The sequence below is a fragment of the Lontra canadensis genome, unplaced genomic scaffold (genome assembly GCF_010015895.1).
Source record: "Lontra canadensis isolate GAN:19392208 unplaced genomic scaffold, GSC_riverotter_1.0 scaffold77, whole genome shotgun sequence".
Taxonomy (NCBI): Eukaryota; Metazoa; Chordata; class Mammalia; order Carnivora; family Mustelidae; genus Lontra; species Lontra canadensis.
The window spans coordinates 9,822,178-9,848,952 of NW_022631071.1; the positions used below are offsets into that span (position 1 = coordinate 9,822,178).

A 26,775-nucleotide genomic window follows, 5' to 3' on the forward strand; every position below is an offset into this window, starting at 1 on the left:
ATATATATATATATATATATATATATATATATATATATATATATATACATATACACACATATACATACATATATATAAAATTATGGGCAATGTGATTTACTATAAGCTATAAATAATTTCAAATACATTTTAAAAGAATTAACAGTATTTATAGCACACCTTAAGTATATCTATTGAATTTATGTTTTTAATTTATAATCTATTCACATAGATTAAGTGGAAAAAGTGTTCATAAATTTAAAAGATTTTTAAGTAGCCTCTTTTTATCCTAATCTGCATATTACATAAGGTTCAAAATACTATTCTCAAACAGAAGTCATAACTATTTACACACACAGCTACATCTATACACACTACATATTTAAGAGCAAAAGGGGGTTGCTCTATCTCCATCGACTCTTTATTTTAGCTATTTTGAAGGTAATAATAGGTAGAATGTCATATACAATATTAATGTTTCAACAATATGGGCTAAAAAATGTGATTTACAGTTAACCATTGTTCAACCTGGCATACTAAAATATATGGTATTATCTGAACTATGTTTAAGAATGATGCTTAAAGTTTAAGACATAAATTTTCAAACCACATATATTTTCTCTATCATATATGACAAAGTGCAGACATTGTAATATAACAGTAGTATTTTTATAATTAAAGATAAATGTCTTTCTTCTTTAAGTACATTGATTTTTCTATTAAACAATGAACACTTATTAGGGAAATGTGAATAATGTGCATAAAATTATGATTTAAACCTTCCCCCACTTCTTACTAAAGATAGCAGCCAAAAATTGGAAAAAGTCAGGGTGCCTTTGAGGATATTTAATTAAAATCTAATCCCACATTCTTAAAAGCTCACATAAATTAAGCTGTCATTCAGGAGATTTATGCATTCACATTTGCATATTACATACAATCCATCAATTACTCATGTTTGAAAGCAATGCCTTTCCCAGGGTGCTGAACTGCCAACAGTGCCAACAGGCACAAGCAAGCCACAAAACCATACCAACTGGTACCATGGAGAAAGCCATTTCCATCTGGCCTTTCGTTCGCACATTCAGAGTTCCAAGCATGCTTAGAAAACAATGACTACAGTTTGATGGATTCCACTGAGCTAAATTTGTTTGAGAGAGACAATCATTTTACTTAATTTTGGTGCAACTGCATAGTGGCAGCAATTCAACGGCCCTTCTTGTATTCATGGCAGGTTTTAAAATTATGCTAAAGATAAAGAATGATTCCTGAGCTTCAGCACTGTCAGACAAAGCAGTTAAGTTCAAAATATTCTCCTGAAGTTAATAGAAGGTAACCATTTATTTAGCATGGCATATTTGAATAAAGTAAAAAAAAAGTAAAAGATATATACCTGTGTGTGTATACATACATAATACATGTATACACGTATACATTAGGAGAGGGGAGGTGAAAATACCAAAGTGCAGTGGTTCATTCAGAACACTTAGAAAGATTTAAGATATGGCAAAAATAAAATGCCCATAACTTTTCCAAACTGCAGTTTTTCCTAAATACTATTTTTGGGAAGAAAATGGCAAGTCTTTATTTCATAGTGTCATATCTACAAACAAATATATGCAAAGACACATTTTCTCCATGAGCTATAAGCTGTTACAAAATACCTTTAACTTTTTATACAAACTGAGAAGAGAGGTCACTCCAGTTGTTCCAAAGGGAAAATGGTATGCTTATAACACACCACATATAAGAAAAAGAAGGAAGCAATCTAAATGACATAACAGGGTAAAGTATTTCCAGCACAGATCAACAACTACCACAATATATTGCATGAGTATATGTCTTAATGTTTAATGTATTTGTTTTAGAATTCCAAACTGGCTGTAAAATGTGACCCTTGAGCCCAGGGATGTATCTCCTTTCATACATAATCACTCCCCCTCCCTTTCTAAAATTTGCCACCAATCTCCTTATCAGTTGGATGTCTAGAAAACTCCCAAAACCAATAGCAACTGGAAAATTTAAATGATCTTCTCACATTTATTTTATATAAGTTGTAAGCCTGTGTATTAGTGAGAATGTATACCGCAGTAATAGTCAGCAAATGATTTGCAGAAATTCAAGTCCATAAAGATGTTTTCAGTGCCCACTATTAAAAGGATTTGTGTTAGATGTTGTGAGAAATATAAGGTACATTATACATGATTGGAGCTCAAGGTCTAATAAGAAAGATATACACATATGCTAAGGACTAAAATACTGACATAAACAATGCATTTGGAGCACAAAAGAGAACTATTCAACCCGAGATCAAAGAAGGTGGCATTTGATCTGATCTTTAAGGATGAGAAGAATAAATATGAAGACAGTTTTATAAATATACATGCCTTGTAGAGGGACCATGCAAATAATTCTCTATATCATTCCAATTTCAATATGTGTGCTGCTGGAAGAAACACAAAATCAAAACTAACTTGAGGATCTCCTAATGTTCAAAGCAGAAGAAAAGACCAATAAGTATATGTGAGATAAACATCATACTTGTAGTTATCTACTGTTTTCCATGGTATACAGATAGTTTAGTATAAACTGCTTGTATGTATATAACATTTACCATTAACCAATCTTGAAGTCTATTGGGTATTAGTTTTTTGCTGGACATTAGTTAGAATATTAAAATGGCAGTAACAGTGGGTTTAGTCTATAGGAAAATAGTATTTGCTTTCTATTTCAACTTGAAAATCCTGCTTTCCTCCTAACAGATAATACTAATAGGTGTATATTACTTTTTTTTTTAAGGGAAAACACTAAGTAGCTTTTTGTAAATCATTTTTTATTTATTTTCAGCATAGCAGTATATTACTTTTGTCATATGAATTTAATGCAAAACTTTAGGCAGAATTTTTACTATCTGGAATGGGAATACATAGTACTATAGAACAAAATATTAAATGTGTATGTGTAATGATACTCTCCTGGCTATAATTTAACCCTGAGGGAAAGTATTTGAACTTGGTTCTGCACAAAAGAATCTCTCACAGGTTATCAGTTTCAATTAACAGTGTTAGCAAAACAATTGATACTCAATGTGTCCAGTGTTCCAGCATTCAGTACTAAGTTCTTTAAGTCGTCTTCAAATCTTCCACTTCTAAATCCTATTAAACCTAGATGAGTTTTAATTATGATTGAGAAGCTAACTGTAGTTGCATTATAGTCAGAAAAAAATGTATACAGATTTTCAGAATAATTATTCATTATAACAAACTGATTCAATAATATCTAAAGTATTTTACTTTTAAAAAATTTTAAGATTTTTATTTATTTATTTATTTGACAGAGAGATCATAAGTAGGCAGAGAGGCAAGGGGGCAGGGCAAGCTCGCTGCTGAGCAGAGAGCCCAATCCAGGACTCAATCCTAGGACCCTGAGATCATGACCTGAGCCGAAGGCAGAGGCTTAACCTACTGAGCCACCCAGGTGTCCCTAAAGTATTTTATTTTAAATAATGCAGTGTAATAGGGACACATACAACATAAGGATACTATACCTGAACAGCTAGTGCCCATTTACCACTATAATGTTTTTTGCCTTACACAGCACAGGTCTTAAATCATAACTCCTATTTACAACTAAAAATTGTCTTATATTACCTTTCCCTAAGTGAAGAATAATGTATTATACCAGCCAAATGTCCTTCCTAAAAAAAAAAAAAAAAAAGACACATTTCCCCTTTCTTTCAGGAAAAGAAAATGTTAAATGCTATACCCTCAATAACTTTTTTAGTTGTATTTTATTTTTCAGAGGCACACAACCCTAATATTGAATTAGGTTTTATTGAATCATTATAGAACAGACTGTCATTTCTTAGGCTTACTGTGGTAAGTTCCTAATTTCTTAAAGAAAGGAAAATGTTTCCTTGTTGAAAAACCATAGCAGAATTCAAACCAAAGAGAATACAAGTTCTGTTAATAATAAAACTGCCATAATTCAAGTAACAAGACTGACATTTTACCAGATATAGATCAATCCATTCTAAGTTATCATTATTCTAAACATTAATTAAAACGATCAAAATCCTAGAGAACACAGGCAGTAACCTCTTTGACATCAGCTGTAGCAACTGTTACTGGGTATGTCTTTGGAAGCAAAGGAAACAAAAGCAAAAATAAACTACTGGACTTCATCAAGAAAAAAAGCTGCACGACAAAAGAAACCAATCAACAAAACTAAAAGTCAACATTTTGAATGGGATAAGATATTTGCAAATGACATATCTGATAAAAGGTTATTATCCAAAATACATAAAGAATTTATAAAACTCAATACCCAAAAAACAAATAATCCAGTTAATTGGACAGAAGACATAAATGGACATTTTTCCAAAGAAAGCATTCCGATGGCCAACATGAAAGAACATGAAAGAAGGTCAATATCACTCATCATCAGGGAACTACAAATGAAAACTACAATGAACTATTACTGCACACTTGTCAGAATGGCCAAAATTAACAAGGAAACAGCAGATGTTGGTGAGGATGTGGAGAAAGGGGAACGCTTTTGTACTCTTGGTGGGAATATAAACTGGAGTAGCCACTCCAGAAAAACAGTATGGAGGCTACTCAAAAAGTTAAACCAGAACAACACTATGACCCAACAATTGCATGTCTAGGTATTTACCCAAAAGATAGAAAATACTGAATCAAAGGAACAAATGCATTCCAATGTTTATAGCAGCATTATCAACAATAGTCAAATTATGGAAAGAGTCGAAATGTCAACAAACTGAATGGTTAAAGAATCTGTGGTGTGTGTGTGTGTGTGTGTGTTTCCTCAGCCACAAAGAGTGAAAACTTTCCATTTGCAATGATGTGGATGGAGCTAGATAGTATTACGCTAAGTGAAATAAATCATTCAGAGAAAGACAAATACTGTATGATTTCACTCCTATGTTGAATTTAAGAAACAAAACAGATGAACATAGGGGGAAAAAGAGAGGAAAACCATAAAAGAGACTCTTAAATATAGCAAACAAACTGAGGGTTGCTGGAGGTGAGGTGGGTGGGAGGATGGGTTAACTGGGTAATGGATATTAAAGAGGGCACTTGTAATAAGCACTGAGTGTTGTATGTAAGTGATGAATCACTAGATTCCACACCTGAAACTAATGTCACACTCTGTGTTAGTTAATCAGAATTTAAATAAAAACGTTCTAAAAGGTAACTAGTAGAATACTGTTACACTGAAAAAATAAAAAAATTTAAAAAAAAGGTAACTAGTGAATTAAAAGCTATTGTGAATCAGAAATAAAAAGGAAAAAAAATTCACTCATTATAAATAAATTATATTAAGGTGGAAAAGCTCACAATGTTTTCACCATTCTGAGTTTATTTCTAAATATTTTATTTATTTATTTGAGAGAGAGTGACAGAGATAGTGAAAGAGAGCACAAGCCAGGAGGATAAGGAGAAGCAGGCTCTGGCTGAATAGGGAGCCTAACTGTAGGCTGGGACCTGACCTGGATCATGACCTAGGACCTAAGACGCTGGAATCATGACCTGAGCTGAAGGCAGACACTTAACCAACTAAGCCATCCAAGTGCCCCTATTTTTTAACATATCTTATGGATAGAGATAGTGTAAAATATTTTATGCTAAGAATGTATGAACTGAATGAGATAACTGCTCAGTTTAGAGAATATTTTAGTTTTGTTCCAGTTCAATAGTTATAGAAAAAAATCTATAAATTCAATTCCATTTATAACCATTGGATTAAAAAAAAAACTAGCTCATCTTGTGGTTTAGTAAAATAATAATGATAATAATATGGAGGACTGGATCATACAAATTACTGAGGCTTACTGAGTTTTTACATAATCATTTGGCTTATGTCAAACCCTTGTTTTAGATAAAAACAAGGGGCTAAACTAATGACTAAATTACAGCACTGTGCAAAAATATCTTCTTCTCATATATAATATGCATTTTAAGCAAAACATTTTTCCACATTGTATTTTCATTTTATTTCCTCTCTATATTTTATATCTAACAAAAGTGCCCTAAAATTAACTTATGCAATAAATATGCTGTATAATATTTGTCTTCCAGAATATGATGAACTTATATGACATATCACTAGCTGTACAACTTCAGTGTTGAAAAAGACATCACCTAATAAGAAAGATAAATGCTCTATCTATGGTGAAACTCTATTATATGTTGTTTAGGCAAGAAGATAATTGAAAATGACAAGAAGCATGTCAATCAAAATATAGAGATATTAAAAGTGCTCAGATACATCTATTGATAGTCCACACTGTGCTACAAGAAGCAAAATAAGCAAAGTATTTTTCTAACTTACAACTTTAAGGAACGTCATAATTCTTTCCCCAGGCACAACTAAATGTGAAGCTTTTTACTACTTGTTTGGCAACAGTCTCACCATAAGCACCCATTAATTTTACCATCCACAACTCTGTTTCAATCAAAATAAGATTAAGAGTGTTACAGCAGAATATCTATTAAATCTCTAATTTACAGAGAGCATCTGTCAGACTAGAAAGAGTCAGAAATTAGGTAGGAAACTGATATTGTTAAATTTCCATTGTCAAAATTGGAAGGTATGGCAGTAAAAATTTCAATTCATTTATTTGATATGGCATATGTTTATTGAATTTTTAATATTTGCTGTTGATTAGCACTCAGTATAGATATAGTAGAATTTGGAAACTGTATACACACACACACACACACACACACACACACACACACAGAGATAATATGTATATATACACACTTCCACATCAGCAGAGCCTAGTAGAATGCATGGCATATGGTAAGCAAATGAACATAGAGGAAGGGAAGGAAAAATAAAATGGGATAAAAATAGAAAGAGAGACAAACCATAAAAGACTCTTAATTATAGAGAACAAACTGAGGGTTGCTGCAGAGGAGGTATGTAGGAGATAGGGTAATTGAATGATGAGAAGTAAGGAGGGCACTTGATGTAATGAGCACTGGATGTTATATGTAACTGATGAGTCACTAAATTCTACCCTGAAATTAATAATACATGACATGTTAACTAACTTGAACTTAATAAAACCAAAAAATATGGGATAAAGACAATTGTCAGATGGTATGCCAAGAAATAATAACAAAAAAATAACAAGATGAATAAAATGGGGAATATTTTACAAAATCTCAAATATAGTCAAATAAAGAGGAGAGCACCCTAAATTATATTTAAGTATATAGAACATTACTGTAGTCAGCAATACTCCAACACCAAAATTTAAATTAGTGGATTTGTGAATTTCCTAGTATTTTGCCTATATTCTATTCTATTTCATTATCTAAGCACTGATGAACTTGACCCATAACCTTTCAACAGTTACTGTACATTTTTAGATTGAAGATACTGTCCAAATAAGAATGCAGAGAGTTGCTCTGGTAATTCTTTTACAGTTTTTTTTTCCTTTGAACATAATTTACATACAATGTTATATTCATTTCAGGGGTACAACTTAGTGATCTGACAAGTTTATACATTATACTATTTAACACAAATGTAGCTACCATCTGTCTTGTTACATCGCTATTACACTATCATTGACTGTATTTCTTATGCTGTGTTTTTATTCCTGTTACTTTTTCATTCCATAACTGAAAGTCTTATCTCCCTTGCCCCAATATCTACCCCCTTCCTGTCTTAATACCATTAGTTTCTTCTCTGTACTTACAGGTCTGATTCTGCTTTTCCTTTCTTCATTTTTTTTTTTTTTTAGATTTCACATATGAGTGCAATCATGGTTTTTGTACTTCTCAGTCTGACTTATTTCACTTAGCATAACACCTTAGATCCATCTATGTTGTCCCAATGGCACAATCTCATCTTCTCTATGGTTACATAATATTCTATTGTGTATATATTATACATTTTCTTTATCCATTCATATATTGATGTACATTTGGGTTGCATCTATATCTTGGCTGTTGTAAATAACGCTGCAATAAGCATAGGAGTGGATATATATTTTTTAATTACTCTTTTCATTTTCTGTGGGTAAATACCTAATAATGGAATTATTGGATCACATGGTATTTCTATTTTTAATTTTTTGAGGAACCGCCATATTGTTTTCCACAGTGACTATACCAATTTACATTCCTACCAACAGTGTACAAGTGTTCCTTTCTCCCCACATGTTTACCAACACTTGTTATTTCTTGTCATTTTTATTTTAGTCATTCTAACTGGGGTAAGGTGATATCCCATTGTGGTTTGTATTTGCATTTTCCTGATGATTAGTAATATTGAGCATTTTTTCATGTGTTTGTTGGCCATCTCTTTATCTTCTTTGAAAAAATGTCTGTTCAGGTCCTCTGCTCAATTTTTAATTTGATTGTTTGCTTTCTTGTTATTAAGTTGTATAAGTTCTTTATGTAATTTGGATATGAACACTTTATCAGTTATATAATTTGCAAAGTTATATAATTTCTCCCATTCAGTACATTGCTTTATAGTTTTGCTGATTTTGCTTCACTGTGCAAAAGCTTTTTTTTTTAATTTAAATTCAGTTAGCCAAGGTAACATCATTAGTGTTTGATATTGATGTACTTCCAATAGTATTTTTTTATTTGCTTAGGAAACAGATCTAGAAAAATATTGCCATGGCCAGTGTCAGAAAAATTGCTGCCTGTGCTGTCTTCCAGGATTTTCAGTTCATGTCTCACATTTAGGTTTTTAATCCATGTAGACGTTATTTTTGTGTGTAGTCTTAGAAAGTGGTCCAGTTTCATTCTTTAACATATATCTGTCCAGTTATCTCAGCTGTCTTTATTGAAGAGACTGTCTTTTCCCATTTTATATTCTTTCTTCCTATGTCATAGTTCAATTGGCCATATAATCATAGATTTATGGGCTCTCTCTTCTGTTCCATTGAATGTGTCCATTTTTGTGCTAATACCATGCTGTTTTGATTACTACAGATTTGTAGTATATTTTGAAATCTGGTATTGTGATACCTCAGCTGTGTTCTCTCTCAGGATTGCTTTGGCTATATGGGGTCTTCTGTGGTTCTATACAAATTTCACTTTTACTCGTTCGAGTTTTTGAAAAATACTGTGGCATTTTGATAGGGATTGCATTGAATCTTTGCAAATCAATCAATATCTTACACCACATCAACAAAATGAATGATAAAAATCATATAATCATCTCAATAGATGCCTAAAAGCATTTGACAGGAATCAACATCCATTCATATTGAATTGTTGAAAATCAGCAAAGTGGGGTTAGAATAAACATATCTCTACATAATAAAAACCATATATGAAGAACTCACAGCTAACATCATACTCAATGTTGAAAAACTAAGATCATTCCAGCTAAGGTCAGGAACAAAACAAGAATGTCCACTCTCACCACTTTTATTCAACATTGTTCTGGAAGTCCTAGCCACAGCACTCAGACAAGAAAAAGAAATAAGAGGCATCTGTATTGGTAAAGAAGTTAAACAGTCACTAATTTCAGATGACATCATACTATACACAGAAAATCCTAGAGTCCATAAAAAAACTACTAGAAGTAATAAACAAGTTTAGTAAAGTGGCAGAATACAAAATTAATAGCCAGGAATCAGTAACATTTCTAGACACTGATAATGAAGTAGCAGAAAGAGAAATTAAAAAAAAAAATACATTAACAATTGCACCCAAAGGAATAAAATACCTAAGAAAAAACTTAACCAAAGAGGTGAAAGACCAGTGCATGTAGTCCAAAAATCACAAACCACTGATGAAAGAAATTGAAGATGACACAAACAAGTAGAGATATTTTAAACTCATGGATTAGATCAAGATATGCCTCCAAAGGCAAAGGAAACAAAAGCAAAGATGAACTTTTGGGACTTCATCAAGATCAAAAGCTTCTGCACAACAAAGGAAACAGTCAACAAAACAAAGAGGCAGCCCACAGAATGGGAGAAGATATTTGCAAATGACAGTACAGACAAAAGGTTGATATCCAGGATCTATAAAGAACTCCTCAAACTCAACAACACACAAAAGAGATAATCATATCAAAAATGGGCAGAAGATATGAACAGACACTTCTCCAATGAAGACGTACAAATGGCTATCAGACACATGAAAAAATGTTCATCATCACTAGCCACCAGGGGGATTCAAATTAAAACCACATTGAGATACCACCTTACTCCAGTTAGAATGGCCAAAATTAGCAAGACAGGAAACAATGCGTGTTGGAGAGGATGTGGAGAAAGGGGAACTCTCTTACACTGTTGGTGGGAATGCAAGTTGGTGCAGCCACTTTGGAGAACAGTATGGATATTCCTCAAGAAATTAAAAATAGAGCTTCCCTATGACCCTGCAATTGCACTACTGGGTATTTGCCCCAAAGATACAGATGTAGTGAAAAGAAGGGCCATCTGTACCCCAATATTTATAGAAGCAATGGCCATGGTCGCCAAACTGTGGGAAGAACCAAGATGCCCTTCAACACATGAATGGATAAGGAAGATGTGGTCCATATACACTATAGAGTATTATGCCTCCATCAGAAAGGATGAATACCCAACTTTTGTAGCAACATGGACGGGACTGGAAGAGATTATGCTGAGTGAAATAAGTCAAGCAGAGAGAGTCAATTATCATATGGTTTCACTTATTTGTGGAGCATAACAAAGAGCATGGAGGACAAGGGGAGATGGAGAGGAGAAGGAGTTGGGGGAAATTGGAAGGGGAGGTGAACCATGAGAGACTATGGACTCTGAAAAACAATCTTAGGGTTTTGAAGGGGCAGGGGGGTGGGAGGTTGGGGGAACCAGGTGGAGGGTATTAGAGAGGGCACGGATTGTATGGAGCACTGGGTGTGGTGCAAAAACAATGAATACTGTTACGCTGAAAAGAAATTTTAAAAAAGAAGAATTAATATTGTTAAAAATATTATATTATCTGAAACAATCCACATTTTTCATTCTTAAGCAGAGCTGGAATTTTATAATCACTTCTGTTTGCTGATAACAAGAAACAATATTAGGTATCTGATGCCAGTTTCCCCAACGTGTAAAAAGTTACAGCTGTATGACCTTGAAGAAAACTCATTAACTATAATCTATCACTGTAAAGTACCTATCCCACTTCTACCATCCAACAATTCACCCATGTAGCCTGCTATTTTTGTCTGCAATATTAGTTTCACATTTAGAATGTGCAGCTATGGGGAACCACATAGCACAGTCTTCAACACTTCCAACCCTCTTGCCCCAAATTGGCAAAATAAAATGTGTATCTCAAGGTCTTCATGGTTACCTTCAAGGATCATGGTATAGGAAATCAATGACATATAGGCAAATCAAATGTATTATTCCATGTTTGTATTCAACTATACAGATAGCCTCAACTGTAAAGTTTTTCAGGTCATCTGTCCTGAAAAACAAAACAAAACAAAAACAAAAACATTGTAAAGGAATATATTAAAGCAAACCTTCTATTGAGATTAAAAATGGAAAACTCTTTCTGAGGTAATAAATACTTTAAACCATCTTTTAAAAACCAAAAGGAATCAAGTTAGGGTTTGGAAGCCTTAACACATTAACTTTAATCCACAATATTATATACATATCTCTTTCAGGTTGTCAAAATTATGACAAATTTCACTGGATCTGCTGCCCCTTACTTCAAGGAGGCTATAGGTATCTGTCAAAATTTATGGTATCTGAATGTGGACTCCACAACTTAGCAATATCACAAGTTCAAAACTATCCTTTTGGGTGCTCCAAGCATCTAAAAATGACAAGATGGACACCAGAGGCTCCTTTCAAACATGAGCTGCTAGGAACATGCAAGTATCCCTGTGAGTATCAGGACAGAGGGTTCACAAAGGAGGCAGATGTAGCTCCTCTCTGTTTCGGACATGAATATCCAGGCAAATCTTTACCTCTACTTTTTTCCTTGAAAAGATAAAAGAGTTCCAAGTATATTCACAATCCCCATTTATGGTTTCTAATTTGTTGGAATTTTATGACATTATCAAATATTTTGCTATTTGTCTATGTGAACTTTAAACTGTACTATATTTCAAGTTTTATATTTTCACTAGAGTAAAAATCAAATACTGTCATGGAAAATCTCTGAGAAAAACTATCCATATTCTTTCTTACAGAGAAAAATGGCAATATAAAATTATTAAAATTATTTAGTTTTGAATTATGACTGGTAGATACTTAGAAGCCAAAAAAAATACTGAATCCAGCTCTATTCTTAATAGTATATATTTCTGGGGTGCCTGAGTGGCTCAGTCAATTAAGCAGCTCCCTTCAGTTCAGGTCATGATCTCAGTGTCCTGGGATAAAGCCCTGCATCAGGCTCCCTGCTCTGTGAGGAATCCACTTCTCCTTCTTCCTCTACCCCTCCCCCGACTCTTGTGCTCTTTCTCTCTCTCAAATAAATAAAACCTTTGAAAAATACTATATATTCCTTTTTTTTTATTAAGAGATTTTGACTTTCAGTCATTTCAATTCATTGTTGGTCTTCCTATTCTTAACAGCCAAAACTTTGTCCCTCTATGATCTCTCTACTGTTATCCCCCATCTTTATCTATACCTGTCTTAAGGCATTTGTACTTCTTCTGTTTTATTGAAGTAACAAATACATAAAAGCATGTGCCATTTCTCCCACTAGATTTATCAAGAGCCAGGGAGGATCTAATTCTGTGCCTACATATATTCCCATAATGCCCAGTACAGTTCTTTGAATATTATCATATACATGAAAATATATTTATAGATATATAATGGGTTGAAAGATCATTAACATGTTTCTCAAAGTACAATAGGTAACAGGATTGTTCAAGGAATAGGATATTATGGCTAGTGTCTGTAACTGAGTTTTACCATCAGAATCTGCTCAAAAGTGACAATTTAAATAATTCTTAAAGTATTGTGGTTTAATATAATTCCAAAATATGAACAATTTCCTAGTTTGTAAATACAAGTTTATAACAAAATGGGATTTTTCTCAGATGAGCAGAAATCTTGCTATAGCTTATAGTCATACTCTGAACATAATTAACCATTGTGTCATTCTAGAGATGCAGAAAACAAATAAAATTGGAATGAAATGAGATATTCAAGATATTTCTTGAATTATCTTATCATGCCATGTCCTCCTTAAAGATAACTAGAATTCCACAGAGAAATTTAATTGCAGATTTAAAGTATTTTTAAGTTAATCATGGCTTTATTTTACCTTTACCAAGCATTTCCTGCCAGCCCTATAAATGAATAAGACATCCAAATATCATTTAAATATATATACTATGTAAGTATATATATATGAGTGTATATATACATAAACATATATATGTTTGTATATATAACCATTGTGATAAGAAACAATTTACAATAATAAATATGCATTCTTCAATTCTTCATGAAAATTGTGGACTTACACAATTATTTACAAAAACGCATAAAGGATGTATTAATTAGGTGGACAATATGTGTACAAACCCCCCTCGCAAAAATGTTCTCATTGCAATGGGAAAATCATATGATGCCAACTGATTTTCTAATTTCAGTTTTGTATTTTCTGTGGTCATCATCTGCACTGATTTCACCATATGCATTCTTCTTTCGTGTCAATGTAATACAAAAATATGACAACCAAATCACTCCCAAGGAAGGAACGTGCTCTATTCTAATGAAAATGCTTATATTATACAAAAATACACCAAAGAGAAATGAAAAGAAACTATTCAAATCCTCAGATGGGTGCCAGGAAGATGGCAGAGTAGGACACTAAACATCCTATGTTTACAACTAGATATCATTCATATACAAGTTAATAAACAGAAAGCAATCCAAAGACTAGCAGAACAAACTCCACAACTAAATGTAGAGAGGAAGCCACATCAGAGAGATTTGGAAGGTCAGAAATGGTGGTCAGGAGCTGCATGTAGGAAGGAGGGAACTGCCATCCCTGAGAGGAAAAAGCACCAGAGAACCCACACAGGAAAAACAAATATCTAGCGTTGAAAACCAGAGGGGCTGAATTCTGTGAGTTTTTAAAACCAGTGGGACTTGGAGGCTGGAGATTTAAAACTCAGTGGAATCAGCACTGGGTGAGCCATGAGGGCTTCTTAGCCAGGTCTCCACCATTAAAGAAACAACAGCTCAAAAAGAAACAACAAAAGAACAGCTTGCACAATGGGAGGGAGATCTGTTTATACAGATTTCAAAGTATGTTGGGGGACTTCTCTGGGAACAAAAGAGCTGGCAGTCATCATTTTTATCCCCCAACCCCCAGCATAATCACAAAGCCACCTGCAAAGGCAGCACAGCAGACACTTGCTACCCAAACTGCTGGCAGAGGGCCATGCCCACAAGTTCTCCCGAATTGTGGGATCAGCACAATTTTTGTTAATGCTGCACACCCCACCCAGCAGCTGCACACAAATGTGGCTTTCCTCAACCACCGCGCTCCATGCCTAGCTAACATGCACACAGACACCAGACGGCACGATAACCTACCAGGTATAGGCACTGGGCTCAGCCACTGTGCACAAAAGTCTATAGGCCCCTGGCCTACTGTGCAATATGCATGCACCTGCTGTGCTTTAGGGAATCACCTAGGACTAACAGCTCATTGTGCATTTTCCAAATACTGGCATCCCAACCCAGAGCCCTTCTACTGTCATGTCCTAACAGAGCCATCCTGCCTGGATCTCACTAACATTGCAGAGAGCAAACACAACTCATAATAGGCAAAGTCAGTCCAGACATCTAGACTGAAAGGAAAAGTGACTCAGACACAACAGCATGACATAAGCAACACACATGGAAAGCTCTCATAAAGTGACAGGTTCTAGTGAACAGGGAATACTGCAATTCAGGGCACTACAGGACCTCTTCTTCATAAAGCCACTACTTTCAAGAGCAGAAGACATAGTTAACTTCCCTAAACCAAAGAAACACACACAAAGAAGTAGACACAATGAGGAGACAGAGGAATATTTCCCAAATGAAAGAACATAACAAAATCACAGCAGGAGATTTAACAAAGAGAAATAATATGCCTCATGCAGAATTTAAAGTAATCATCATAAAGATACTCACTGGAACACTGAAGGAATAAGAGAACCCTAGGATCTTCTAGGCCTATGGACACAACTAGATAACTATCAAACTATCCTAAATGCCCCCCAGAAATCAATCTGAAGACTTACAGAACAAACTCCACAACAAAAGGGAGAGAAGAGGTCACATTGAAGAGCTTAGGTAGTGCAGAGACATGGTTTAGGGCAGAAATGGATCATGGGTGCTGCAGAGGGGTGGAAGCCATAGTCACTGAGAAGGGTAAGAGAGAGAGAGTGAGAGAGGGGAGCACACAGGGGAACACAAAAAGGGGATGTGTCCTCAAAGCTACTGGCTTGGAAAATGAATAAGGATGAATTTTGTGAATTCCTGCAACCATCAGGGCTTAAAGTCTAGAATTGTAAAGGTCAGCAGGCTTGACTGAGCTACACCTGAAGGGTACTGCCCTCTTCCTAGAGAGAAAGCAGGAAAACAACTCAGAAGCAGACAGTGTGGAAACAGCAATTTGAAGAACAACTGGGGCACATGGGCAGGAGATTATTCACTCTTCTTGAAGCATGTCCCTGAGAGATACCATTTATGGAGATACCTCTCCAGGAACAAAGCAGGTGACTGGCACAATTTAAGTCTCTTACCCCTAAGCATAAGTACAGAGCCACCTGCAGGAAGCAGACCAACACTAACACTGGCTGCCTACTTTGTTTAGACCAAGCCCTACCTTCCTGAGCTCAAGCTGGACTACCTTTCTTCATCTTCTTCTTCTTTTTTTTTTTAATTTATTTGACTGACAGAAATCACAAGTAGGCAGAGAGGCAGGCAGAGACGGGGAGGAGGCAGCCTCTCCACCAAGCAGAGAGCCCGATGTGGGGCTCGATCCCAGGACCCTGAGATCATGACCTGAGCCGAAGGCAGAGGCCCCAACCCACTGAGCCACCCAGGCACCCCTAGACTACCTTCCTAAGTCAAGCTTGCCTCAGTCCTAGCCCAGGGAACCCCTCCCCAAGAAGACAAGCAAAAACTCTTGTCCACACCACCTCAGCCAACCAGAGAGTTCTGAGGACCTTAGTTTCTGGTGGAAGAGGTGGTAAGTCTCATTAACAAGCAGACCAGAACTCACCTATTTAAAACATACCACATTCATTCAAGGGATCAGAAAGTGTTGACAGCAAGCAATGAGGATCTCTGCAGACAACTGGTCTGAAGGAAAGAGCAGCCAAAAACACAACAGCACAGGGTATGCAACACACACTGGAGGCACTCCTTGAAGTGCCAAGTCCTGGGCACTACAGGAACTCATCTTCCAAAGGTCATTACTTTCCAGAGAAGCAGACATAACTGGCTTTTCTAACACAGAGAAGAAAGCAGAGACAGAGGAAATTATCCCAAATGAAAACAAAATAAGGTCATGGCCAAAGTTCTAGGTGAAACAGATATTAGTTACAAGCAAGATGGAGAATTTAAAGCAATAATCAGAAGGTTACTAACTGGCCTTGAGAGAATAGTATAAGAAATGAATTAGACCCTTACCACAGAGATTAAAAAGCTTAAAAAGTACTAATCAGAAATGAAAAATGCAATAAATAAGATTAGAAACAAGCTTGATGCAATTAACAGGATGCTGGAAGAAGCAGAGGAAAAAATTCATCACATAAAATAAAATAATGGGAAATAATGAAACTGAACAAAAGAGAGAAGAATTATGCAACATGAGAATACACTTAAGGAAATCAGTAACTATATTACATGTGATAACGTTTGTACTGTAGGAGTCTAAAATGAAGAAGACAGAGAAAATGGGGTAGAAAATGTATTTGAAGAAAAAATAGCTGAAAAATTCCCCAATCTGGGGAACAAAAAGTCATACAGATACAAGAGGAATAAAGAACTCCCATCAAAATCAATGAAAGCAGGCCAACACCACGACATATTGTAATTAAATTTACAAAATACAGTGATAAACAACAACAAAAAAAATTAAAAGAGGAAAAGAAAAGAAGTCGTTAGCTTACAAGGGAAAACTCATAAGGCTACCCGAGATATCTCAACAGAAACTTGAAAAGATAGAAGAGAAAGGCATAATATAGCTGAAGTGCTGAAAGAGAAAAATATGCAGCCAAGAATACTCTATCCAGCAACACTATCATTCATAAAAGAAGGTGAGGTAAAAAGTTTCCCAGACAAAAACTAAAGGAGTTAATGACCCCAGAAAAGCCCTGCCAGACATATTAATGGGAACTCTTTGAGTGGAAAGGAGAGGCCAAAATTGACAAAGACAAGAAAGGATCAGAGAAAATCTCCAGAAATGAGAAAACAAGTAACAAAATGACACTAAATAACTATCTAACAATAATTATTTTGAATGCAAATGAGCTAAGTGATCCAACCAAAAGGCATAAGGTGTCAGAATGGATTAAAAAAACCAAGACTCATCCAAGTTCTGCTGACAAGATATTCATATCAGACCTAAAGACACCTGTAAATAGAAAGTGAGGAGATGAAGAAGTTTTTATCACACAAATGAACGTCAAAAGAAAGCCAGAGTAGCAATACGTACATGGGACAAACTAGACTTTAAAATGAAGACTGTAACAAGAGATAAATAAGGACACTATTAGGGCTCTTGGGTGGCTCAGTCATTAAGCATCTGCTTCCGGCTCAGGTCATGATCCCAAGATCCTGGGATCAAGCCCTGCATCAGGCTCCCTACACATCAGGAAACCTGCTTCTCTCTTTCCCACTCCCCCTGCTTATATTCCCTCTCTCACTGTTTCTTTGTCAAATAAATAAATAAAACCTTAAAAAAAGAAGGACATATATTATAACAAAGGGGACAATCAAGCAAGAAGATCTAACAATTGTAAATATTTATCTCCCCAATATAGAAGCACACAAATATACAAAACAATAACAGACATTAGGGAACTAACTGAGGATAACACAATAATAGTAGGAGAGCTTAATACCCCAGTTTCATCAATTGACACATCATCTAAACAAAAACTCAAAAAGGAAACAATGGCTTTAAATGACACACAGGATCAGATGGACTTAGTAGTCCAAACATTAGGGAGCTAACTGAAGATAACACAAAAATAGTAGGAGAGGTTAACGCCCCAGTAACATCAATTGACACATCATCTAAACAAAATAATCAAAAAGAAAACAATGGTTTTGAATGACACACTGGATCAGATGGACTTAATAGATATATTCAGTACAGTCCAGCTTAAAAACCACAGAATACACATTCTTTTCAAGTGTACATGGGACATTCTCCAGAATAGACCAAATGTGAGGTCACAAATTAGGCCTCAACAAATACAAAAAGACTGAGTACAACCATAAAACTTTTCTAATCACAGCATGATGAAACTATAAGTCAACCACAAGAAAAAAATTAGAAAGATCACAAATACATAGATGTTAAACAACATACTACTCAACAATGAGTGGATCAACCAGAAAATCAAAGAAGAAGTTAAAAAATTCATGGACACAAATGAAAATAAATATACAATGATCCAAAATCTATGGGATACAGCAAAAGTGGTTCTATGAGGGAAATATAGAGCAATAAAGGGCTACCTCAAGAAGCAAGAGAAATCTCAAATAAACATTCTTATGGTGTATCTGAAGGACTACAAAAAGAAACATGAAACCAGTGAAAGGAAGGAAGTTCAGAGCAGAAATAAATGATATAGAGGCTAAAAAACTAATAGAACAGACCCATGAAATCAGGAGCTGGTTTTGTGAAAAAGAATTAATAAAATTTATTAACCTTTAGCTAGAATTATCAAAAAGAAAAGATAAAGGGCCCAAATAAATAAATTCACAAATGAGAGGGGAGAAATAAAAACCAACACCACAGAAATACAATTATAAGGAAACATTATGAAAAACCATATGTCAACAAATTGAACACATGGAATAAATGGATAAATTCCTAGAAACATATAAACTACCAAAGATGAAATAGGAATAAATAGGAAATTTGAACAGACAGATAACGAGCAAAGAAATTGAGTCAATAATCAAAAACTCCCAAAACACAAAAGCCAAAGGCCAGATAGCTTCAAAGGAGAATTCTACTAATCATTTAAAGAAGATTAATACCTATTCTTCTCAAAATGTTCCAAAACATAGAAATGGAAGTAAAACTTCCAAACTCATTCTATGATGTCAGCATTACCCTGATTTCAAAGCCAGAAAAAGACTACATCAAAAAAGAGAATTACAGGCTAATATCCCTGATATGCATGGATGCAAATATTCTCAATAAAATATTAGCAAAGTGAAGGCAACAGTACATTAAAAGAATCACTCGCCATAATCAAGTGTGATGTATTCCTGGGCTCCAAGTGTAGTTCAGTATTTGCAAATCAGTGTCATACATCACATTAATAAAAGAAAGGATAAGAAAGTTATGGTCCTTTCAATAGATGCAGAAAAAGCATTCGACAATGTACAACATCCATTCATGATAAAAACTGTCATACAAAATAGGGTTAGAGGAAACATACCTCAATATCATAAAGACCATCTATGAAAAACTCACAGTTAACATCATTCTCAATGGGGAAAAATCTAAAAGTTTCACCTCCAGGGTCAGGAAAAAGACAGGAATGTTCACTCCCACTACTGTTGTTCAACATAGTACTGGAAGTCCTAGCCACAACAATCAGAAAATAAAAAGAAATAAAAGCCACCCAAATCTCTAAGGAAAAAGTAAAACCTTCACTATTAGCAGATCACATGATATTTTATATAGAAAGCACAAAAGACACCACAAGAAACTTCAAGAAATGATGAATGAATTCAGTAAACTCATAGGATATAAAATCAATGTGCAGAAATATGTTGGAATTCTATACACTAATAATGAAAATGCAGAAAGAAAATTAAGGAATCAATCCCATTACAGTTGCACTGAAAACAATAAGATACCTAGGAATAGGAATAAACCTAACTAAAAAGATGAAAGAACTGTACTCTAACAACTGTAAAACACTAATAAGAGAAATTGAAAATGAAGCAAAGAAATGGGAAAACATCCCATGCTCATAAATTGGAAGAAGAAATATTGGTAAAATGTCTATACTACCCAAAGCAATCTACACATTTAATGCAAACCCTACTAAAATACCACCTGCATTTTTCATAGAGCTAGAACAAACAATCCTAAAATTTATATGGAACTACAAAATATCCTGAATCAGCCAAAGCAGGTTGAAAAAAAAAGAAAAGAGAAGTTGAACGCATTGCAATCCGAACTTCAAGTTATATTAAAAAGCTGTAATGATAAAAACAATATGGTACTGGCACAAAAATAGACACATTTCAGTGGAAGAGAATACAAAACTCAGAATTAAACCTACAACTATATAGTATAGTATAGTATAGTTAAAGAACAAAGCAAGAAAGTATATCCAATTAAAAAAAGAGAGTCTTCAAAAAATGGTGTTGTGAAAATAGGACAGCAATATGCAAAAAAATGAAACTGGACCACTTTGTTACATGATACATAAAAAATAAATTCAAAATGGATGGAAGACCTAAATGTGAGACCTAAAACCATAAAAATCCAAGAGAAGAACACTGGCTGTAACCGCTTTCACCTAGGCCATCGTAACTTCTTCCTAGATATGTCTCTGGAGACAAGGGAAACAAAAGCAAAAATAAACTATTGGGATTTCATTAAAATAACAAGATTCTGCACAGTTGAGAGAAAAAAAAATCAAACTCTAAGGTAACCTGTAAATGGGAGAAGATATTTGGAAATGGCATATCTGATAAAGGGTTATTATCCAAAATATAAAAAGAACTTATAAAACTCAACACCTAAAAAATGAATAATTCAATTAAAAATGTGCAGAAGATATGAATAGATAATTTTCAAATGAAGATAACCAGATGACCAACTGACACGTAAAAAGATGCTCAACTTCATTCATCATCAAGGAAATAGAACTATAGTGAGACATCAGCTCACACTTGTCAGAATGGCTTAAATTAACAACACAAGAAACAAGAGGTGCCAGCCAGGATGGGGAGAAAGGGAAACCCTCTTGCACTGTTAATGGGAATGCAAACTGTTGCAGTCACTTTGTAAAAGAGTATGCAACTTCCTTAAAAAGTTAAAAATACAACTACCCTATGGCCCAACAATTGCACTACCACATATCTACATAAAGGTTAAAAAACACTGATTCACAGAGACATATGCACACTAATGTTTATAGCATCATTATCAACAATAGTCAAATTATAGAAAGAGCCCAAATGTGCACCCATGATGAACTGATAAAGAGTAAGTGGCATATGTATATCTATATCTAATCTATATCTATATCTATATATCTATATAATACATATATATAGAACATTACATATGTATTTTATATATATATATAATATGTATATAGAATATTACTCAGCCACATAGAAAAAAATAATGAATCTTGCCATTTGCAATGACATGGATAGGGGTAAAGTATTATGCTAAGTGATAAAAGTTGATCAGAGAAAGACAAATACCATATGAAAATACCATATGATTTCACACATATGTGGAATTTAAGTAACAAAACAAACAAGCAAAAGGGAAAAATAAAGAGAGAGAGGCAATCCAAGAAACAGACTCTTAAGTATAGAAAGCAAAGTGATGGTTACCAAAAGGGAGATGGGCAGAGAGATAGGTTAAATAGGTGATGGAGACTAAGGGGTGCACTTGCTGTGATGAGCAGTGAGTGTTTTATGGAAGGGTTAATCACTGTATTGTAAGCCTAAAATTAATATTTCATTGTATGTTAACTAACTGGAATTTAAATTATGACATAAGAAAACATGGAAAAATAAAGATACTCACTGGACTTCAGTAAAGGGTGGAGGACATCAGTGAGACCCTTGACAAAGAGATAAAAACATATCAGAGATGAAGAACTCAATAAATGAAATAAAAAATATAATAGATGGAATAAATAATATGTGACAGAAAGCAGAGGAACATATCAGTGGTCTGGAAGATAGAGTAATTGAAAATAACGAAGCTGAGCATGTGAGAGACAAACAAATACTGCATAATGATAATAAACTTTGAGAATTGGTTCTTCCATCAAGCATAGCAATATTTGTATTCTAGGGATCCCAGAAGGAGGGGAGAGAAAGATGGGCAGAAAATGTATTTGAAGAAACAATACATGAAAATTTCCTAAATCTTGGGAGGGAAATAGATCCAGATTCAGGAGGCACAGAGATCATTTTAAAGATTGTAAGAGAAAGAAGAGAGTTACATACAAAAGAAACCCCGTAATGATTTCAGCTATTTCAACAGAAGCTTTGAAGGCCAGAAGTGAGTGACATGATGTATTTGAAGTGCCGAAAGGAAAAATATGCAGCCAAGAATACTCTATTCAACAAGGATATCATTCAGAATAGGAGATATAGTTTTCTAGATAAACCTACTTAAAATAATCCATGACCAATAAAACAGCCCTACAATAAATGTTATGGAGGGCTCTGAGTGGAAAACAAGAGAAAGTAAGAGGAAGAAAAATTAGAAGCACAAAGTAAAAGGATGTAAAAGATGATACCAAATATCTGAACCATGAAGGGGAAAAGAGAAAAGAGTGAGTTCAAAAATAAGCAACCATCTAGTTAATATAGACTGCTATATGCAGAAGATGTTATATGTAAGCTGAATGGTAACCACAAATCAAAAAACAGTAATACTTCTTTTGCAACTACTGCCAGGTGATGGGACTCTCTCAGGACAACTGTCACAAGCATCACACTACTTGAGACAAAAGAAAGCCCTACCACAAAAAGTAAAATTATAAGCAAGGATACCCCACTGTCAACACTAAGATTGGTCCCTGCCACATTCATAAGGTCCACATTTGGGGAGTCAACAAGAAGAGCCATGCTTTGAGGCTGGATGTGGGGAACTTTGTCTGGGGCTCTGACTGCTGTACTTGTGAAACAAGGATTATTGATTTGTCTACAGTGCATCCAACAAGGAATTAGTCCACACACAAGACCCTGGTGAAGAATTGTATAATGCTCATTGACACTGTGAGTACAGTGGTATCAGTTCTGCTATGCACCACACCTGGGCCACAAGAAGGGGACCAAGCTGATGCCCAAGGAGGAAAAAATTAAAAAAAAAAAAACTCAAAAATACAAAAGAAATATAATTAAATTGGGAAAATGCCAAAATTAGCAGTTTTCTAGAGAAGAAGTTCCAGGATGGTAAGGTTCTTGCATGCATCACTTCAAAAACAGGCCATTGTGGCCAGGTAGATAGCTATGTGCTAGATGAGAAGGAGGTAGACTCCCATCTGAGGGGGAAAAAAAAAAAGCTCATAAAGGCAAATAAATCTTCCTACCTCTTATCTTTGATCATATAATAAAGGTGTTCATTGTTTTAAGCAAAAGCAGTAATAGATATGCAAAAAAAAAAAAGTAAGAAACCAAAATATATCATTAAAAAACTCCAGCAAACCATGAGAGACAGAAAAGAAAGGAACACAGAAAAACTACAAAAACAACAACAAATAAAGTAACAAAATGTCAATAAGCACATATCCATCAATAACTATTTTGGGGGCACCTAGGTGGCTCAGTCAGTTAAGTGACCAACTCATGATTTCAGCTCAGGCCATGACTCAGGGTTGTGAGATCAAGCTCCATGTTGGTCTCTGTGCTCAGTATCCTCAGTATGGAGTCCGCTAATCCCTCTCCATTTGCTGCTTTCCCTACTCTCTCTCTCTCTTTCTCTCTCCCAAATAAATAAATATAATCTTTTAAAATTACTTTGAATGTAAATGGACTAAAAGCTTAAAAAAGAAATATGGTGAAAGAATGGAGAAAAAAATAAGACTCATCTATATTCTGCTTACAAGATACTCATTTTAGACAAAACTAAAAATACCTGCAGATTGAAAGTGAGGTGATGGAGAAATATTTATCATGTAAATGGATGTCAAAAGAAAGCCACAGTGGCAATACTTATATCACACAAAATAGTCTTTAAAACAAAGTCTGTAACAAAGACAAAGACAATATATATTAATATAGGAGAAAATCCAACAAGAAGATATGACAATTTTAAATATTTATGCACCCAAAATAGGAGTGCTGAAATACATAAAACAGTTAATAACAAACATAAAGGAACTAATTAATACTAATACAATGGTAATAGGGGCTTTGACACCCCACTTGCATTGGTGAACAGAACATCTAAACAGAAAATAAACAAGGAAATAGTGGTTTTGAATGACACATTGGACCAGATGGATTTAACAGATATATGCAGATCATTCCATCCTAAAACAGCAGAATACACATTCTTTACAAATGCACATAGAACATTTTCCAGAATATATCACATACTAGGTGACAAATCAAGTCTCAATGAGTACAAAAAGACTGAAATCATACCACACATATTTTTGACTACAACACTATGAAACTTGAAGTCAACCACAAGAAAAAATTGGGGAATACCACAAACACATGGAGGTTAAGCAACATGCTACTAAACAATGAATCGATCAAACATGAAATCAAAGAAGAAATTTTAAAAATACATGGGGACAAATGAAAATGAAAACATAACATTCCAATATCTTTGGGATGCAGCAAACATGGTCCTAAGTGGGAAGTATATAGCAGCACAGGCTTATCTTAAGAAGCAAGAAAAATCTCAAATAAAACAATTTGACATCACACCAAAAAGGAACTAGGAAAAACAAATGAATCCTAAAGCCAGTAGGAGAATGGAAATAATAAAGATTAGAACAGAAATAAATAACATAGAATGCAAAAAACAGACAGCAACAACAACAAAGAGAGAACAGATCAATGAAACCAGGAGCTGGTTCTTTGAAATGATGCACAAAATGGATAAATCTTTAGCCAAACTCATCAAAAAGAAAAAAAGAGAAAGGAGCCAATAAACAAAATCACAAATGAGAGAGGAGAAATAACAACCAACACTACAGAAATACAAACAAGTATAAGAGAATATTATACAAAACTTTATGCCAACAAATTGGACAAACAAGAAGAAATGGATAAATTCCTGGTTACATACAAATTATCAAAATTGAAAAAGGGAAAAAAAAAGAAATTCTGAACAGACCAATAACCAGCAAAGAAATTGAGTTAGTAATCAAAAACTCTCCACAAACAAAATTTTAGAACCAAATGGTTTCACAAGCAAATTATACCAGACATTTAAATAAGAGTTAGGGTTAGGGTTAGAGAGACTATGGACTCTGAAAAACAATCTGAGGGTTTTGAAGGGGCGGGAGGTGGGAGGTTGGGGGAACCAGGTGGTGGGTATTGGAGAGGGCACGGATTGCATGGAGCACTGGGTGTGGTGCAAAAACAATGAATACTGTTACGCTGAAAATAAATTAAAAATTAAAAAATAAAATAAAATAATAAATAAGAGTTAATACTTATTTCTCTCAAACTATTCTGAAAAATAAAAAAGAAAAGAAAACTTCTGAATTCATTCTATGAGATAAGTATCACCCTGATACCAAAACAAGATAAAGTCACCACAAAAAAAAAAAAAAAAAAAAGAGCTACAGGCCAGTATCCCTGATGAATATAGATGCAAAAATCCTCAAAAAAATATTAGCAAACCAAAACCAGCAATACATTTAAAGAAACATTCACCATTCCAGTTGAATCATCTTATTCAAGTGGGATTTATTCTAAATATGCAAAGGTGGTGCAATATTCACAAAACATTCAACATGATACATTACATCAATAAGAAAAAGGATACAAACCATATGATCATCTATATAGATGTAGAAAAACCATTTGATAAAGTACAACAACCATTTAGGATAAAAACCTCAACAAAGTAGATTTAGAGGTAACCTACCTCAATATAATAAAGACCATATAATGAAAACCCACAGTAAACATCATACTAAATGCTGAAAAACTGTGAGCTTCCCCCCTAAGGTAGGAACAAGTCAAGAGTGTCCACTCGCATCATTTTTATTCAACATAATTCCAGAAGTCCTAACTACAACAATCAGACAACAAAAAGTATCCAAAAATTGGTAAGGAAAAAGTAAAACTTTCACTATTTGCAAATGCCATGACACTATATATAGAAAACCCTAAAGACTCCAACAAAAAGCTACTAGAACTGATAAATGAATTCAGAAAAGTTGCAAGATACAAAATTAATGTGAAGAATTCTGTTACATTTCTATACGACAATAATGAGGTACTGGAAGCAGAAATTAAGAAAACAATCCCATTTAAAATTGCTTGCACCAAAAACAATAAGATATTTAGGAATAAACCTAACCAAAGAGGTCAAAGACCTGTACTCTGAAGTCTATAAATAATCATGAAAGAAATTGAAGATGACTCAAAGAAAAGGATAGACATTCCATGCTCATGGATTGGTGAAACAAATATTGTTAAAATATTTATACTACCCAAAGCAACTGACACATTTAATGCAGTCTCCATCAAAATTCCACTGGTATTTTTCACATAGCTAGAACAAACAATCCTAAAATTTATATGGAACCACAAAAGAACCTGAAGATCCAAAGCACATTTGATAAGGAAAAGCAAAGCAGGAGACATCACAATTCCATACTTCACATTGTATTACAAAGCTGTAGTAATCAAAACAGTAT

At 34.4% G+C, this 26,775-nt stretch overlaps 1 protein-coding gene, 1 non-coding gene and 1 pseudogene across 2 annotated transcripts in view; 1 reads left to right on the top strand and 2 right to left on the bottom strand.

Annotated features, from left to right (window-relative positions):
* Window positions 1-26,775, bottom strand: part of DACH2 (dachshund family transcription factor 2) — an 842,698-nt gene that overhangs the window by 515,192 nt on the left and 300,731 nt on the right. The window lies entirely within an intron of this gene.
* On the bottom strand, window positions 2,335-2,438 carry LOC116881814. The gene has a single exon (XR_004385491.1). It is a non-coding gene; the product is annotated as a U6 spliceosomal RNA (small nuclear RNA).
* On the top strand, window positions 22,847-23,499 carry LOC116881730 (annotated as a pseudogene).